General features: G+C 47.9%; 11 non-coding genes across 11 annotated transcripts; all 11 read right to left on the reverse strand.

Annotated features, from left to right (window-relative positions):
* Nucleotides 1–759: 759 nt before the first annotated feature.
* LOC142699249 (U2 spliceosomal RNA) lies at nt 760–950 on the reverse strand. Its single transcript, XR_012866120.1, has one exon. It is a non-coding gene; the product is annotated as a U2 spliceosomal RNA (small nuclear RNA).
* Nucleotides 951–2,218: 1,268 nt separating this feature from the next.
* LOC142699250 (U2 spliceosomal RNA) lies at nt 2,219–2,409 on the reverse strand. Its single transcript, XR_012866121.1, has one exon. It is a non-coding gene; the product is annotated as a U2 spliceosomal RNA (small nuclear RNA).
* A 1,272-nt stretch (nt 2,410–3,681) lies between these two features.
* On the reverse strand, nt 3,682–3,872 carry LOC142699251 (U2 spliceosomal RNA). The gene has a single exon (XR_012866122.1). It is a non-coding gene; the product is annotated as a U2 spliceosomal RNA (small nuclear RNA).
* Nucleotides 3,873–5,168: 1,296 nt separating this feature from the next.
* LOC142699252 (U2 spliceosomal RNA) lies at nt 5,169–5,359 on the reverse strand. Its single transcript, XR_012866123.1, has one exon. It is a non-coding gene; the product is annotated as a U2 spliceosomal RNA (small nuclear RNA).
* A 1,280-nt stretch (nt 5,360–6,639) lies between these two features.
* Nucleotides 6,640–6,830, reverse strand: LOC142699253 (U2 spliceosomal RNA). The gene has a single exon (XR_012866124.1). It is a non-coding gene; the product is annotated as a U2 spliceosomal RNA (small nuclear RNA).
* A 1,272-nt stretch (nt 6,831–8,102) lies between these two features.
* LOC142699256 (U2 spliceosomal RNA) lies at nt 8,103–8,293 on the reverse strand. Its single transcript, XR_012866126.1, has one exon. It is a non-coding gene; the product is annotated as a U2 spliceosomal RNA (small nuclear RNA).
* A 1,301-nt stretch (nt 8,294–9,594) lies between these two features.
* LOC142699257 (U2 spliceosomal RNA) lies at nt 9,595–9,785 on the reverse strand. The gene has a single exon (XR_012866127.1). It is a non-coding gene; the product is annotated as a U2 spliceosomal RNA (small nuclear RNA).
* Nucleotides 9,786–11,073: 1,288 nt separating this feature from the next.
* LOC142699258 (U2 spliceosomal RNA) lies at nt 11,074–11,264 on the reverse strand. Its single transcript, XR_012866128.1, has one exon. It is a non-coding gene; the product is annotated as a U2 spliceosomal RNA (small nuclear RNA).
* Nucleotides 11,265–12,556: 1,292 nt separating this feature from the next.
* LOC142699259 (U2 spliceosomal RNA) lies at nt 12,557–12,747 on the reverse strand. The gene has a single exon (XR_012866129.1). It is a non-coding gene; the product is annotated as a U2 spliceosomal RNA (small nuclear RNA).
* A 1,268-nt stretch (nt 12,748–14,015) lies between these two features.
* On the reverse strand, nt 14,016–14,206 carry LOC142699260 (U2 spliceosomal RNA). The gene has a single exon (XR_012866130.1). It is a non-coding gene; the product is annotated as a U2 spliceosomal RNA (small nuclear RNA).
* Nucleotides 14,207–15,499: 1,293 nt separating this feature from the next.
* On the reverse strand, nt 15,500–15,690 carry LOC142699261 (U2 spliceosomal RNA). The gene has a single exon (XR_012866131.1). It is a non-coding gene; the product is annotated as a U2 spliceosomal RNA (small nuclear RNA).
* Nucleotides 15,691–16,405: the final 715 nt, after the last annotated feature.

Genomic DNA, 16,405 nt, shown 5'->3' on the forward strand with positions numbered 1-16,405 from the left:
CTGAGAGGGCAACACTGCAACAGCCGGCCGCCAGGCTGTCTTTTTTTTGCACAGCTAGTTGCCTCCAGGAGGCCACAAGAGGGAGACAAGGGACTGCAAAATGGAAAATAGGCATCCACCAACTTTACAGACAACTTCTCCTTGCTCCTACAACCTCCATCCTTGCACAGTTTGTTATTCTTCTAGGTAACATAGTAACAAATCCAAATTGCTGCTCTCTTTGTAGGCAAGCAAGGCTTTGTTGCAACTGCAATTCTTACTTCTTCTTGAAATGTAGGGACGACAGTACATTCCATCACATCCATCTAGTGTACACAGGTAGGTCCATTGTGGCGGGCAGGCGAGCGGGCGGGCTGCTTTATTGGCTGTTTGCTGTTCCCCTACTCCACTCCACTATTTGACTGTTGTGCTGCATCAATCAATCAATCAATCAATCAATCAATCAATCAATCAATCAATCAGTGGCTGGCTCAGGTGCAGCTCTTTAACTTACCTAAAAGGGAGGGCGGAGAGAAGACAAGGAAGGTGAATGAGGTGTTCCAATGTGAAATGCCGGAAACACAGAAACACAGACGACACACAACAAGAGGTGGCAATCTATTCATTAATTGCATTTAATCAATGAGCTCATTATCACTCATGCATTGTCCAACAGGTGTTGAAATAATGGGATTAAAAGGGGAGATCCCTTCAGAAAGACAGAAACAATAGCAAAGACAAAAAACACTTTTGGAATCTGCTTTTAGTCAACACATAAGGAAAGGGTGCACCGGTCCTGGAAATACTGCAATACCAGGTCAATGCGTGGAGTGGACAGAGCAAGCTCTATTTCCATCTCCCTGTTCTAAAAATCCATTTAATATATGGTCCCCAGATAGGGGACGTATCAGATATTAAACTGATAAGAACAGATACTACACTTGATCTTAGCCAAAAGGCCGAGAAGCGATAACCCGAACGGGCCGCGCGTTGCCCGAGCCTGCCCGATACTGCTGTTCAGCCCTTGCAGCGATTCAGCCTACTTCTAGGCAATTCCATGGGGCCCTGCAGGCTCACACACTCACAGCTACACGGGAGGTGAATAAAGGCCGGAGAGGAAGCCAGACAGGATTTGCTTCTTTTGCTTGCACCACAATGCAGTGCTGAAAGAGGAGGAATCTACATAAAAACGCCTTCCTGGCAACGCCCAAATGCCCTGCTGCCATGCAGATAAACACTGGCAGCGGCAGCAAGTGCATGCCCACAGCCACCCCTTGTTCCTTCACACCTTGTATCAGCTGTAATCCAGTCCAGTCCAGTGCTGCCTGCTGAGCAGCACTGACCAACACTGCCTGGGCCCAGGCTTTTATCTCTGAGGCCCCATTATGATGTCAGAAAGCTGGCTCTGGAATCCTGAGGGCTCCACTATGACACGTGCAAAGTTCCGTCTGAACTTTATATAAGACGGTGAGGCTCAGTCAGTCACTCAGTGTTGCCTGAGAGGGCAACACTGCAACAGCCGGCCGCCAGGCTGTCTTTTTTTTGCACAGCTAGTTGCCTCCAGGAGGCCACAAGAGGGAGACAAGGGACTGCAAAATGGAAAATAGGCATCCACCAACTTTACAGACAACTTCTCCTTGCTCCTACAACCTCCATCCTTGCACAGTTTGTTATTCTTCTAGGTAAGATAGTAACAAATCCAAATTGCTGCTCTCTTTGTAGGCAAGCAAGGCTTTGTTGCAACTGCAATTCTTACTTCTTCTTGAAATGTAGGGACGACAGTACATTCCATCACATCCATCTAGTGTACACAGGTAGATCCATTGTGGCGGGCAGGCGAGCGGGCGGGCTGCTTTATTGGCTGTTTGCTGTTCCCCTACTCCACTCCACTATTTGACTGTTGTGCTGCATCAATCAATCAATCAATCAATCAATCAATCAGTGGCTGGCTCAGGTGCAGCTCTTTAACTTACCTAAAAGGGAGGGCGGAGAGAAGACAAGGAAGGTGAATGAGGTGTTCCAATGTGAAATGCCGGAAACACAGAAACACAGACGACACACAACAAGAGGTGGCAATCTATTCATTAATTGCATTTAATCAATGAGCTCATTATCACTCATGCATTGTCCAACAGGTGTTGAAATAATGGGATTAAAAGGGGAGATCCCTTCAGAAAGACAGAAACAATAGCAAAGACAAAAAACACTTTTGGAATCTGCTTTTAGTCAACACATAAGGAAAGGGTGCACCGGTCCTGGAAATACTGCAATACCAGGTCAATGCGTGGAGTGGACAGAGCAAGCTCTATTTCCATCTCCCTGTTCTAAAAATCCATTTAATATATGGTCCCCAGATAGGGGACGTATCAGATATTAAACTGATAAGAACAGATACTACACTTGATCTTAGCCAAAAGGCCGAGAAGCGATAACCCGAACGGGCCGCGCGTTGCCCGAGCCTGCCCGATACTGCTGTTCAGCCCTTGCAGCGATTCAGCCTACTTCTAGGCAATTCCATGGGGCCCTGCAGGCTCACACACTCACAGCTACACGGGAGGTGAATAAAGGCCGGAGAGGAAGCCAGACAGGATTTGCTTCTTTTGCTTGCACCACAATGCAGTGCTGAAAGAGGAGGAATCTACATAAAAACGCCTTCCTGGCAACGCCCAAATGCCCTGCTGCCATGCAGATAAACACTGGCAGCGGCAGCAAGTGCATGCCCACAGCCACCCCTTGTTCCTTCACACCTTGTATCAGCTGTAATCCAGTCCAGTCCAGTGCTGCCTGCTGAGCAGCACTGACCAACACTGCCTGGGCCCAGGCTTTTATCTCTGAGGCCCCATTATGATGTCAGAAAGCTGGCTCTGGAATCCTGAGGGCTCCACTATGACACGTGCAAAGTTCCGTCTGAACTTTATATAAGACGGTGAGGCTCAGTCAGTCACTCAGTGTTGCCTGAGAGGGCAACACTGCAACAGCCGGCCGCCAGGCTGTCTTTTTTTTGCACAGCTAGTTGCCTCCAGGAGGCCACAAGAGGGAGACAAGGGACTGCAAAATGGAAAATAGGCATCCACCAACTTTACAGACAACTTCTCCTTGCTCCTACAACCTCCATCCTTGCACAGTTTGTTATTCTTCTAGGTAACATAGTAACAAATCCAAATTGCTGCTCTCTTTGTAGGCAAGCAAGGCTTTGTTGCAACTGCAATTCTTACTTCTTCTTGAAATGTAGGGACGACAGTACATTCCATCACATCCATCTAGTGTACACAGGTAGGTCCATTGTGGCGGGCAGGCGAGCGGGCGGGCTGCTTTATTGGCTGTTTGCTGTTCCCCTACTCCACTCCACTATTTGACTGTTGTGCTGCATCAATCAATCAATCAATCAATCAATCAATCAATCAGTGGCTGGCTCAGGTGCAGCTCTTTAACTTACCTAAAAGGGAGGGCGGAGAGAAGACAAGGAAGGTGAATGAGGTGTTCCAATGTGAAATGCCGGAAACACAGAAACACAGACGACACACAACAAGAGGTGGCAATCTATTCATTAATTGCATTTAATCAATGAGCTCATTATCACTCATGCATTGTCCAACAGGTGTTGAAATAATGGGATTAAAAGGGGAGATCCCTTCAGAAAGACAGAAACAATAGCAAAGACAAAAAACACTTTTGGAATCTGCTTTTAGTCAACACATAAGGAAAGGGTGCACCGGTCCTGGAAATACTGCAATACCAGGTCAATGCGTGGAGTGGACAGAGCAAGCTCTATTTCCATCTCCCTGTTCTAAAAATCCATTTAATATATGGTCCCCAGATAGGGGACGTATCAGATATTAAACTGATAAGAACAGATACTACACTTGATCTTAGCCAAAAGGCCGAGAAGCGATAACCCGAACGGGCCGCGCGTTGCCCGAGCCTGCCCGATACTGCTGTTCAGCCCTTGCAGCGATTCAGCCTACTTCTAGGCAATTCCATGGGGCCCTGCAGGCTCACACACTCACAGCTACACGGGAGGTGAATAAAGGCCGGAGAGGAAGCCAGACAGGATTTGCTTCTTTTGCTTGCACCACAATGCAGTGCTGAAAGAGGAGGAATCTACATAAAAACGCCTTCCTGGCAACGCCCAAATGCCCTGCTGCCATGCAGATAAACACTGGCAGCGGCAGCAAGTGCATGCCCACAGCCACCCCTTGTTCCTTCACACCTTGTATCAGCTGTAATCCAGTCCAGTCCAGTGCTGCCTGCTGAGCAGCACTGACCAACACTGCCTGGGCCCAGGCTTTTATCTCTGAGGCCCCATTATGATGTCAGAAAGCTGGCTCTGGAATCCTGAGGGCTCCACTATGACACGTGCAAAGTTCCGTCTGAACTTTATATAAGACGGTGAGGCTCAGTCAGTCACTCAGTGTTGCCTGAGAGGGCAACACTGCAACAGCCGGCCGCCAGGCTGTCTTTTTTTTGCACAGCTAGTTGCCTCCAGGAGGCCACAAGAGGGAGACAAGGGACTGCAAAATGGAAAATAGGCATCCACCAACTTTACAGACAACTTCTCCTTGCTCCTACAACCTCCATCCTTGCACAGTTTGTTATTCTTCTAGGTAACATAGTAACAAATCCAAATTGCTGCTCTCTTTGTAGGCAGGCAAGGCTTTGTTGCAACTGCAATTCTTACTTCTTCTTGAAATGTAGGGACGACAGTACATTCCATCACATCCATCTAGTGTACACAGGTAGGTCCATTGTGGCGGGCAGGCGAGCGGGCGGGCTGCTTTATTGGCTGTTTGCTGTTCCCCTACTCCACTCCACTATTTGACTGTTGTGCTGCATCAATCAATCAATCAATCAATCAATCAATCAATCAATCAATCAATCAATCAATCAATCAGTGGCTGGCTCAGGTGCAGCTCTTTAACTTACCTAAAAGGGAGGGCGGAGAGAAGACAAGGAAGGTGAATGAGGTGTTCCAATGTGAAATGCCGGAAACACAGAAACACAGACGACACACAACAAGAGGTGGCAATCTATTCATTAATTGCATTTAATCAATGAGCTCATTATCACTCATGCATTGTCCAACAGGTGTTGAAATAATGGGATTAAAAGGGGAGATCCCTTCAGAAAGACAGAAACAATAGCAAAGACAAAAAACACTTTTGGAATCTGCTTTTAGTCAACACATAAGGAAAGGGTGCACCGGTCCTGGAAATACTGCAATACCAGGTCAATGCGTGGAGTGGACAGAGCAAGCTCTATTTCCATCTCCCTGTTCTAAAAATCCATTTAATATATGGTCCCCAGATAGGGGACGTATCAGATATTAAACTGATAAGAACAGATACTACACTTGATCTTAGCCAAAAGGCCGAGAAGCGATAACCCGAACGGGCCGCGCGTTGCCCGAGCCTGCCCGATACTGCTGTTCAGCCCTTGCAGCGATTCAGCCTACTTCTAGGCAATTCCATGGGGCCCTGCAGGCTCACACACTCACAGCTACACGGGAGGTGAATAAAGGCCGGAGAGGAAGCCAGACAGGATTTGCTTCTTTTGCTTGCACCACAATGCAGTGCTGAAAGAGGAGGAATCTACATAAAAACGCCTTCCTGGCAACGCCCAAATGCCCTGCTGCCATGCAGATAAACACTGGCAGCGGCAGCAAGTGCATGCCCACAGCCACCCCTTGTTCCTTCACACCTTGTATCAGCTGTAATCCAGTCCAGTCCAGTGCTGCCTGCTGAGCAGCACTGACCAACACTGCCTGGGCCCAGGCTTTTATCTCTGAGGCCCCATTATGATGTCAGAAAGCTGGCTCTGGAATCCTGAGGGCTCCACTATGACACGTGCAAAGTTCCGTCTGAACTTTATATAAGACGGTGAGGCTCAGTCAGTCACTCAGTGTTGCCTGAGAGGGCAACACTGCAACAGCCGGCCGCCAGGCTGTCTTTTTTTTGCACAGCTAGTTGCCTCCAGGAGGCCACAAGAGGGAGACAAGGGACTGCAAAATGGAAAATAGGCATCCACCAACTTTACAGACAACTTCTCCTTGCTCCTACAACCTCCATCCTTGCACAGTTTGTTATTCTTCTAGGTAACATAGTAACAAATCCAAATTGCTGCTCTCTTTGTAGGCAAGCAAGGCTTTGTTGCAACTGCAATTCTTACTTCTTCTTGAAATGTAGGGACGACAGTACATTCCATCACATCCATCTAGTGTACACAGGTAGGTCCATTGTGGCGGGCAGGCGAGCGGGCGGGCTGCTTTATTGGCTGTTTGCTGTTCCCCTACTCCACTCCACTATTTGACTGTTGTGCTGCATCAATCAATCAATCAATCAATCAATCAATCAATCAATCAATCAGTGGCTGGCTCAGGTGCAGCTCTTTAACTTACCTAAAAGGGAGGGCGGAGAGAAGACAAGGAAGGTGAATGAGGTGTTCCAATGTGAAATGCCGGAAACACAGAAACACAGACGACACACAACAAGAGGTGGCAATCTATTCATTAATTGCATTTAATCAATGAGCTCATTATCACTCATGCATTGTCCAACAGGTGTTGAAATAATGGGATTAAAAGGGGAGATCCCTTCAGAAAGACAGAAACAATAGCAAAGACAAAAAACACTTTTGGAATCTGCTTTTAGTCAACACATAAGGAAAGGGTGCACCGGTCCTGGAAATACTGCAATACCAGGTCAATGCGTGGAGTGGACAGAGCAAGCTCTATTTCCATCTCCCTGTTCTAAAAATCCATTTAATATATGGTCCCCAGATAGGGGACGTATCAGATATTAAACTGATAAGAACAGATACTACACTTGATCTTAGCCAAAAGGCCGAGAAGCGATAACCCGAACGGGCCGCGCGTTGCCCGAGCCTGCCCGATACTGCTGTTCAGCCCTTGCAGCGATTCAGCCTACTTCTAGGCAATTCCATGGGGCCCTGCAGGCTCACACACTCACAGCTACACGGGAGGTGAATAAAGGCCGGAGAGGAAGCCAGACAGGATTTGCTTCTTTTGCTTGCACCACAATGCAGTGCTGAAAGAGGAGGAATCTACATAAAAACGCCTTCCTGGCAACGCCCAAATGCCCTGCTGCCATGCAGATAAACACTGGCAGCGGCAGCAAGTGCATGCCCACAGCCACCCCTTGTTCCTTCACACCTTGTATCAGCTGTAATCCAGTCCAGTCCAGTGCTGCCTGCTGAGCAGCACTGACCAACACTGCCTGGGCCCAGGCTTTTATCTCTGAGGCCCCATTATGATGTCAGAAAGCTGGCTCTGGAATCCTGAGGGCTCCACTATGACACGTGCAAAGTTCCGTCTGAACTTTATATAAGACGGTGAGGCTCAGTCAGTCACTCAGTGTTGCCTGAGAGGGCAACACTGCAACAGCCGGCCGCCAGGCTGTCTTTTTTTTGCACAGCTAGTTGCCTCCAGGAGGCCACAAGAGGGAGACAAGGGACTGCAAAATGGAAAATAGGCATCCACCAACTTTACAGACAACTTCTCCTTGCTCCTACAACCTCCATCCTTGCACAGTTTGTTATTCTTCTAGGTAACATAGTAACAAATCCAAATTGCTGCTCTCTTTGTAGGCAAGCAAGGCTTTGTTGCAACTGCAATTCTTACTTCTTCTTGAAATGTAGGGACGACAGTACATTCCATCACATCCATCTAGTGTACACAGGTAGGTCCATTGTGGCGGGCAGGCGAGCGGGCGGGCTGCTTTATTGGCTGTTTGCTGTTCCCCTACTCCACTCCACTATTTGACTGTTGTGCTGCATCAATCAATCAATCAATCAATCAATCAATCAATCAGTGGCTGGCTCAGGTGCAGCTCTTTAACTTACCTAAAAGGGAGGGCGGAGAGAAGACAAGGAAGGTGAATGAGGTGTTCCAATGTGAAATGCCGGAAACACAGAAACACAGACGACACACAACAAGAGGTGGCAATCTATTCATTAATTGCATTTAATCAATGAGCTCATTATCACTCATGCATTGTCCAACAGGTGTTGAAATAATGGGATTAAAAGGGGAGATCCCTTCAGAAAGACAGAAACAATAGCAAAGACAAAAAACACTTTTGGAATCTGCTTTTAGTCAACACATAAGGAAAGGGTGCACCGGTCCTGGAAATACTGCAATACCAGGTCAATGCGTGGAGTGGACAGAGCAAGCTCTATTTCCATCTCCCTGTTCTAAAAATCCATTTAATATATGGTCCCCAGATAGGGGACGTATCAGATATTAAACTGATAAGAACAGATACTACACTTGATCTTAGCCAAAAGGCCGAGAAGCGATAACCCGAACGGGCCGCGCGTTGCCCGAGCCTGCCCGATACTGCTGTTCAGCCCTTGCAGCGATTCAGCCTACTTCTAGGCAATTCCATGGGGCCCTGCAGGCTCACACACTCACAGCTACACGGGAGGTGAATAAAGGCCGGAGAGGAAGCCAGACAGGATTTGCTTCTTTTGCTTGCACCACAATGCAGTGCTGAAAGAGGAGGAATCTACATAAAAACGCCTTCCTGGCAACGCCCAAATGCCCTGCTGCCATGCAGATAAACACTGGCAGCGGCAGCAAGTGCATGCCCACAGCCACCCCTTGTTCCTTCACACCTTGTATCAGCTGTAATCCAGTCCAGTCCAGTGCTGCCTGCTGAGCAGCACTGACCAACACTGCCTGGGCCCAGGCTTTTATCTCTGAGGCCCCATTATGATGTCAGAAAGCTGGCTCTGGAATCCTGAGGGCTCCACTATGACACGTGCAAAGTTCCGTCTGAACTTTATATAAGACGGTGAGGCTCAGTCAGTCACTCAGTGTTGCCTGAGAGGGCAACACTGCAACAGCCGGCCGCCAGGCTGTCTTTTTTTTGCACAGCTAGTTGCCTCCAGGAGGCCACAAGAGGGAGACAAGGGACTGCAAAATGGAAAATAGGCATCCACCAACTTTACAGACAACTTCTCCTTGCTCCTACAACCTCCATCCTTGCACAGTTTGTTATTCTTCTAGGTAACATAGTAACAAATCCAAATTGCTGCTCTCTTTGTAGGCAAGCAAGGCTTTGTTGCAACTGCAATTCTTACTTCTTCTTGAAATGTAGGGACGACAGTACATTCCATCACATCCATCTAGTGTACACAGGTAGGTCCATTGTGGCGGGCAGGCGAGCGGGCGGGCTGCTTTATTGGCTGTTTGCTGTTCCCCTACTCCACTCCACTATTTGACTGTTGTGCTGCAATCAATCAATCAATCAATCAATCAATCAATCAATCAATCAATCAATCAATCAATCAATCAATCAGTGGCTGGCTCAGGTGCAGCTCTTTAACTTACCTAAAAGGGAGGGCGGAGAGAAGACAAGGAAGGTGAATGAGGTGTTCCAATGTGAAATGCCGGAAACACAGAAACACAGACGACACACAACAAGAGGTGGCAATCTATTCATTAATTGCATTTAATCAATGAGCTCATTATCACTCATGCATTGTCCAACAGGTGTTGAAATAATGGGATTAAAAGGGGAGATCCCTTCAGAAAGACAGAAACAATAGCAAAGACAAAAAACACTTTTGGAATCTGCTTTTAGTCAACACATAAGGAAAGGGTGCACCGGTCCTGGAAATACTGCAATACCAGGTCAATGCGTGGAGTGGACAGAGCAAGCTCTATTTCCATCTCCCTGTTCTAAAAATCCATTTAATATATGGTCCCCAGATAGGGGACGTATCAGATATTAAACTGATAAGAACAGATACTACACTTGATCTTAGCCAAAAGGCCGAGAAGCGATAACCCGAACGGGCCGCGCGTTGCCCGAGCCTGCCCGATACTGCTGTTCAGCCCTTGCAGCGATTCAGCCTACTTCTAGGCAATTCCATGGGGCCCTGCAGGCTCACACACTCACAGCTACACGGGAGGTGAATAAAGGCCGGAGAGGAAGCCAGACAGGATTTGCTTCTTTTGCTTGCACCACAATGCAGTGCTGAAAGAGGAGGAATCTACATAAAAACGCCTTCCTGGCAACGCCCAAATGCCCTGCTGCCATGCAGATAAACACTGGCAGCGGCAGCAAGTGCATGCCCACAGCCACCCCATGTTCCTTCACACCTTGTATCAGCTGTAATCCAGTCCAGTCCAGTGCTGCCTGCTGAGCAGCACTGACCAACACTGCCTGGGCCCAGGCTTTTATCTCTGAGGCCCCATTATGATGTCAGAAAGCTGGCTCTGGAATCCTGAGGGCTCCACTATGACACGTGCAAAGTTCCGTCTGAACTTTATATAAGACGGTGAGGCTCAGTCAGTCACTCAGTGTTGCCTGAGAGGGCAACACTGCAACAGCCGGCCGCCAGGCTGTCTTTTTTTTGCACAGCTAGTTGCCTCCAGGAGGCCACAAGAGGGAGACAAGGGACTGCAAAATGGAAAATAGGCATCCACCAACTTTACAGACAACTTCTCCTTGCTCCTACAACCTCCATCCTTGCACAGTTTGTTATTCTTCTAGGTAACATAGTAACAAATCCAAATTGCTGCTCTCTTTGTAGGCAAGCAAGGCTTTGTTGCAACTGCAATTCTTACTTCTTCTTGAAATGTAGGGACGACAGTACATTCCATCACATCCATCTAGTGTACACAGGTAGGTCCATTGTGGCGGGCAGGCGAGCGGGCGGGCTGCTTTATTGGCTGTTTGCTGTTCCCCTACTCCACTCCACTATTTGACTGTTGTGCTGCATCAATCAATCAATCAATCAATCAATCAATCAATCAATCAATCAATCAATCAGTGGCTGGCTCAGGTGCAGCTCTTTAACTTACCTAAAAGGGAGGGCGGAGAGAAGACAAGGAAGGTGAATGAGGTGTTCCAATGTGAAATGCCGGAAACACAGAAACACAGACGACACACAACAAGAGGTGGCAATCTATTCATTAATTGCATTTAATCAATGAGCTCATTATCACTCATGCATTGTCCAACAGGTGTTGAAATAATGGGATTAAAAGGGGAGATCCCTTCAGAAAGACAGAAACAATAGCAAAGACAAAAAACACTTTTGGAATCTGCTTTTAGTCAACACATAAGGAAAGGGTGCACCGGTCCTGGAAATACTGCAATACCAGGTCAATGCGTGGAGTGGACAGAGCAAGCTCTATTTCCATCTCCCTGTTCTAAAAATCCATTTAATATATGGTCCCCAGATAGGGGACGTATCAGATATTAAACTGATAAGAACAGATACTACACTTGATCTTAGCCAAAAGGCCGAGAAGCGATAACCCGAACGGGCCGCGCGTTGCCCGAGCCTGCCCGATACTGCTGTTCAGCCCTTGCAGCGATTCAGCCTACTTCTAGGCAATTCCATGGGGCCCTGCAGGCTCACACACTCACAGCTACACGGGAGGTGAATAAAGGCCGGAGAGGAAGCCAGACAGGATTTGCTTCTTTTGCTTGCACCACAATGCAGTGCTGAAAGAGGAGGAATCTACATAAAAACGCCTTCCTGGCAACGCCCAAATGCCCTGCTGCCATGCAGATAAACACTGGCAGCGGCAGCAAGTGCATGCCCACAGCCACCCCTTGTTCCTTCACACCTTGTATCAGCTGTAATCCAGTCCAGTCCAGTGCTGCCTGCTGAGCAGCACTGACCAACACTGCCTGGGCCCAGGCTTTTATCTCTGAGGCCCCATTATGATGTCAGAAAGCTGGCTCTGGAATCCTGAGGGCTCCACTATGACACGTGCAAAGTTCCGTCTGAACTTTATATAAGACGGTGAGGCTCAGTCAGTCACTCAGTGTTGCCTGAGAGGGCAACACTGCAACAGCCGGCCGCCAGGCTGTCTTTTTTTTGCACAGCTAGTTGCCTCCAGGAGGCCACAAGAGGGAGACAAGGGACTGCAAAATGGAAAATAGGCATCCACCAACTTTACAGACAACTTCTCCTTGCTCCTACAACCTCCATCCTTGCACAGTTTGTTATTCTTCTAGGTAACATAGTAACAAATCCAAATTGCTGCTCTCTTTGTAGGCAAGCAAGGCTTTGTTGCAACTGCAATTCTTACTTCTTCTTGAAATGTAGGGACGACAGTACATTCCATCACATCCATCTAGTGTACACAGGTAGGTCCATTGTGGCGGGCAGGCGAGCGGGCGGGCTGCTTTATTGGCTGTTTGCTGTTCCCCTACTCCACTCCACTATTTGACTGTTGTGCTGCATCAATCAATCAATCAATCAATCAATCAATCAATCAATCAATCAATCAATCAATCAGTGGCTGGCTCAGGTGCAGCTCTTTAACTTACCTAAAAGGGAGGGCGGAGAGAAGACAAGGAAGGTGAATGAGGTGTTCCAATGTGAAATGCCGGAAACACAGAAACACAGACGACACACAACAAGAGGTGGCAATCTATTCATTAATTGCATTTAATCAATGAGCTCATTATCACTCATGCATTGTCCAACAGGTGTTGAAATAATGGGATTAAAAGGGGAGATCCCTTCAGAAAGACAGAAACAATAGCAAAGACAAAAAACACTTTTGGAATCTGCTTTTAGTCAACACATAAGGAAAGGGTGCACCGGTCCTGGAAATACTGCAATACCAGGTCAATGCGTGGAGTGGACAGAGCAAGCTCTATTTCCATCTCCCTGTTCTAAAAATCCATTTAATATATGGTCCCCAGATAGGGGACGTATCAGATATTAAACTGATAAGAACAGATACTACACTTGATCTTAGCCAAAAGGCCGAGAAGCGATAACCCGAACGGGCCGCGCGTTGCCCGAGCCTGCCCGATACTGCTGTTCAGCCCTTGCAGCGATTCAGCCTACTTCTAGGCAATTCCATGGGGCCCTGCAGGCTCACACACTCACAGCTACACCGGAGGTGAATAAAGGCCGGAGAGGAAGCCAGACAGGATTTGCTTCTTTTGCTTGCACCACAATGCAGTGCTGAAAGAGGAGGAATCTACATAAAAACGCCTTCCTGGCAACGCCCAAATGCCCTGCTGCCATGCAGATAAACACTGGCAGCGGCAGCAAGTGCATGCCCACAGCCACCCCTTGTTCCTTCACACCTTGTATCAGCTGTAATCCAGTCCAGTCCAGTGCTGCCTGCTGAGCAGCACTGACCAACACTGCCTGGGCCCAGGCTTTTATCTCTGAGGCCCCATTATGATGTCAGAAAGCTGGCTCTGGAATCCTGAGGGCTCCACTATGACACGTGCAAAGTTCCGTCTGAACTTTATATAAGACGGTGAGGCTCAGTCAGTCACTCAGTGTTGCCTGAGAGGGCAACACTGCAACAGCCGGCCGCCAGGCTGTCTTTTTTTTGCACAGCTAGTTGCCTCCAGGAGGCCACAAGAGGGAGACAAGGGACTGCAAAATGGAAAATAGGCATCCACCAACTTTACAGACAACTTCTCCTTGCTCCTACAACCTCCATCCTTGCACAGTTTGTTATTCTTCTAGGTAACATAGTAACAAATCCAAATTGCTGCTCTCTTTGTAGGCAAGCAAGGCTTTGTTGCAACTGCAATTCTTACTTCTTCTTGAAATGTAGGGACGACAGTACATTCCATCACATCCATCTAGTGTACACAGGTAGGTCCATTGTGGCGGGCAGGCGAGCGGGCGGGCTGCTTTATTGGCTGTTTGCTGTTCCCCTACTCCACTCCACTATTTGACTGTTGTGCTGCATCAATCAATCAATCAATCAATCAATCAATCAGTGGCTGGCTCAGGTGCAGCTCTTTAACTTACCTAAAAGGGAGGGCGGAGAGAAGACAAGGAAGGTGAATCAGGTGTTCCAATGTGAAATGCCGGAAACACAGAAACACAGACGACACACAACAAGAGGTGGCAATCTATTCATTAATTGCATTTAATCAATGAGCTCATTATCACTCATGCATTGTCCAACAGGTGTTGAAATAATGGGATTAAAAGGGGAGATCCCTTCAGAAAGACAGAAACAACAGCAAAGACAAAAAACACTTTTGGAATCTGCTTTTAGTCAACACATAAGGAAAGGGTGCACCGGTCCTGGAAATACTGCAATACCAGGTCAATGCGTGGAGTGGACAGAGCAAGCTCTATTTCCATCTCCCTGTTCTAAAAATCCATTTAATATATGGTCCCCAGATAGGGGACGTATCAGATATTAAACTGATAAGAACAGATACTACACTTGATCTTAGCCAAAAGGCCGAGAAGCGATAACCCGAACGGGCCGCGCGTTGCCCGAGCCTGCCCGATACTGCTGTTCAGCCCTTGCAGCGATTCAGCCTACTTCTAGGCAATTCCATGGGGCCCTGCAGGCTCACACACTCACAGCTACACGGGAGGTGAATAAAGGCCGGAGAGGAAGCCAGACAGGATTTGCTTCTTTTGCTTGCACCACAATGCAGTGCTGAAAGAGGAGGAATCTACATAAAAACGCCTTCCTGGCAACGCCCAAATGCCCTGCTGCCATGCAGATAAACACTGGCAGCGGCAGCAAGTGCATGCCCACAGCCACCCCTTGTTCCTTCACACCTTGTATCAGCTGTAATCCAGTCCAGTCCAGTGCTGCCTGCTGAGCAGCACTGACCAACACTGCCTGGGCCCAGGCTTTTATCTCTGAGGCCCCATTATGATGTCAGAAAGCTGGCTCTGGAATCCTGAGGGCTCCACTATGACACGTGAAAAGTTCCGTCTGAACTTTATATAAGACGGTGAGGCTCAGTCAGTCACTCAGTGTTGCCTGAGAGGGCAACACTGCAACAGCCGGCCGCCAGGCTGTCTTTTTTTTGCACAGCTAGTTGCCTCCAGGAGGCCACAAGAGGGAGACAAGGGACTGCAAAATGGAAAATAGGCATCCACCAACTTTACAGACAACTTCTCCTTGCTCCTACAACCTCCATCCTTGCACAGTTTGTTATTCTTCTAGGTAACATAGTAACAAATCCAAATTGCTGCTCTCTTTGTAGGCAAGCAAGGCTTTGTTGCAACTGCAATTCTTACTTCTTCTTGAAATGTAGGGACGACAGTACATTCCATCACATCCATCTAGTGTACACAGGTAGGTCCATTGTGGCGGGCAGGCGAGCGGGCGGGCTGCTTTATTGGCTGTTTGCTGTTCCCCTACTCCACTCCACTATTTGACTGTTGTGCTGCATCAATCAATCAATCAATCAATCAATCAATCAATCAATCAATCAATCAATCAATCAATCAATCAATCAGGGTGCAGCTCTTTAACTTACCTAAAAGGGAGGGCGGAGAGAAGACAAGGAAGGTGAATGAGGTGTTCCAATGTGAAATGCCGGAAACACAGAAACACAGACGACACACAACAAGAGGTGGCAATCTATTCATTAATTGCATTTAATCAATGAGCTCATTATCACTCATGCATTGTCCAACAGGTGTTGAAATAATGGGATTAAAAGGGGAGATCCCTTCAGAAAGACAGAAACAATAGCAAAGACAAAAAACACTTTTGGAATCTGCTTTTAGTCAACACATAAGGAAAGGGTGCACCGGTCCTGGAAATACTGCAATACCAGGTCAATGCGTGGAGTGGACAGAGCAAGCTCTATTTCCATCTCCCTGTTCTAAAAATCCATTTAATATATGGTCCCCAGATAGGGGACGTATCAGATATTAAACTGATAAGAACAGATACTACACTTGATCTTAGCCAAAAGGCCGAGAAGCGATAACCCGAACGGGCCGCGCGTTGCCCGAGCCTGCCCGATACTGCTGTTCAGCCCTTGCAGCGATTCAGCCTACTTCTAGGCAATTCCATGGGGCCCTGCAGGCTCACACACTCACAGCTACACGGGAGGTGAATAAAGGCCGGAGAGGAAGCCAGACAGGATTTGCTTCTTTTGCTTGCACCACAATGCAGTGCTGAAAGAGGAGGAATCTACATAAAAACGCCTTCCTGGCAACGCCCAAATGCCCTGCTGCCATGCAGATAAACACTGGCAGCGGCAGCAAGTGCATGCCCACAGCCACCCCTTGTTCCTTCACACCTTGTATCAGCTGTAATCCAGTCCAGTCCAGTGCTGCCTGCTGAGCAGCACTGACCAACACTGCCTGGGCCCAGGCTTTTATCTCTGAGGCCCCATTATGATGTCAGAAAGCTGGCTCTGGAATCCTGAGGGCTCCACTATGACACGTGCAAAGTTCCGTCTGAACTTTATATAAGACGGTGAGGCTCAGTCAGTCACTCAGTGTTGCCTGAGAGGGCAACACTGCAACAGCCGGCCGCCAGGCTGTCTTTTTTTTGCACAGCTAGTTGCCTCCAGGAGGCCACAAGAGGGAGACAAGGGACTGCAAAATGGAAAATAGGCATCCACCAACTTTACAGACAACTTCTCCTTGCTCCTACAACCTCCATCCTTGCACAGTTTGTTATTCTTCTAGGTAA

The sequence above is a fragment of the Rhinoderma darwinii genome, unplaced genomic scaffold (assembly GCF_050947455.1).
Source record: "Rhinoderma darwinii isolate aRhiDar2 unplaced genomic scaffold, aRhiDar2.hap1 Scaffold_1522, whole genome shotgun sequence".
Taxonomy (NCBI): Eukaryota; Metazoa; Chordata; class Amphibia; order Anura; family Rhinodermatidae; genus Rhinoderma; species Rhinoderma darwinii.